This window comes from Austrofundulus limnaeus, unplaced genomic scaffold, assembly GCF_001266775.1.
Source record: "Austrofundulus limnaeus strain Quisiro unplaced genomic scaffold, Austrofundulus_limnaeus-1.0 Scaffold421, whole genome shotgun sequence".
NCBI lineage: Eukaryota > Metazoa > Chordata > Actinopteri > Cyprinodontiformes > Rivulidae > Austrofundulus > Austrofundulus limnaeus.
The window spans coordinates 81,234-83,157 of record NW_013952823.1 but is presented as its reverse complement, the minus strand read 5'-3'; positions in this window follow the sequence as shown (position 1 = coordinate 83,157).

Here is a 1,924-nt window from a genome sequence, read left to right as displayed (position 1 = left end):
CTGCTGGATTCACCTTCCAAGGAAACATTCTGAAAGGATCAACCAAACCTGTAAACTTCAGCCTCTCTGCCTCCAACGCGTCTCCTTGTAAATACTCCTCTGGACTCTTCACCTTGTCACTGAAAGTAAGGAGATCAATTTCWTATTACCATTCTGCATCCCCGTTGGAATCATTACCTGCAAACTCACCTGCTCCTCTCGCTCTTCTCAGGTCTGGATCCCCACTCCCTCTCCTTGTGCACCTGTAAAGATAAACACTGTTACTTGTTTTAAATTGATCTCCATGTGGTTTTGTTGCTGGTCTGCTCATCTGCCTCGACTCGTGATACATGCCAAATTGTGGAAAATCTATGTAAATTATGAAAAATTACTACAGCTTGACATGGATGCTTTTCAGTACCACAATAAATTCTACAGCAACTGGCTCACTTTGCCACACCTCCTGTAATTCATACAGAAGAGCATTGCATTCACCAAAGGAAAAATATTGACTGCCTTATCTAGTATTTACGACATCCAGATCTCATAATTATGAGAAAATGTGTCCAAATTATGAGATAAGATCTTATAACTACAAGATAAGATGTTAAAATTATGAGGTAAGAAAAAGCACATTAGTAAAACCATTAGCTATAAACCTTTGATATATATAATATATATAGTTATAAATGTTCCATATATTATAGCCTTTGCTTTGGAAATATCAAGCTTGATGACTTACCTTCCTGCTGGTGTGCAGTGATTCTTCAGCAGCGCCAGTAAATGGCACCTTTCCAGTTTTACAGGAAAATATCTGAATCATGGCATCTTATTTCATAATTATGACATTATCTTGTAATTATGAGATGAGTCTATTTATGTTTTTTCTTTGGTGAATCTTTTGTAAATTCATCTTTAGATCCTCTAGTGCAGAGGTTTTGAAACTGCTGAAAACATGCGGAGTTCTGTGGATGACTGCATCAGGTCAGGTTGGTATCTTTTTAAAAACATGGATCGATCTGCTCAGGGCTATCTCAGAGGGATTATCTAAGAGTCAGATCAGATAAGACAGGGGTGTTCAGATACACTTTTGTAAAATGTCTGATATGTTAGGTGCAAAAACTATTGGTTTTTGGCCACATTTTCACCTGCAGTGTGAACATAACCTAAAAGGAAAAAAGAAAAGGCATTGTGATGTAAGGTGATTAAAAGAAAATGTGTTAAATGTATTTTAAAAAGCACAAATGATTAAAAGAAAACAAAAATGTGAACAATTTAACAGAACATTAAATATAGCAACAACAAAATTTGTAACAGAAATAGCAATAACATATTTATTACAATTAATAAATGGTTGCGTGAGTGTGTTGCTCTCTGAGGGGAGGGCTGGGTGCTTTCCTTGTTGACTTTAAAAGCCCCTGCTCTAGTGAAACTGTAGGTTTGGAAGGTGGAGGGACTGCGCTCAGCCTGTTCCATGACGAGAGCCAACTCTTGGCATAGGCGAACTAGGCAGTCGCCTAGAGCGCCATCTGCTGTAGGTGGTGCCAAACTGCAGAAGAAAGTTATTATTTGTACTCTCTGGTAGTAACTCTGCTCAGCGCCCCTTTCAATTAGCTTTGTCTTAAAAAACTATGACGAAGTATTACAGGAAAAATAAACTACCCATAAAACATTTTCTCCCCCCATGCAGCAATCGCTCCCACCCTCTCTCTCATTTGATTGACTTTGCACTGACTCGTCCTGTTCCGACACTGATGGGGGAGGGGCTAGTAGTGACTCTCAGGTAGTAGTTCATGTTGACAAACTCAATAACAAGTCTGTATTTTGTTGTCCCATACATGTCAACCTCTTCGGATGTTTACTTGCATAAAAAGCCTCAAAAATCCATAATTTTTGCAAAAAATCCATACAACTCGCACCCGCGGGTGTGTGTGTGTGTGTGTGT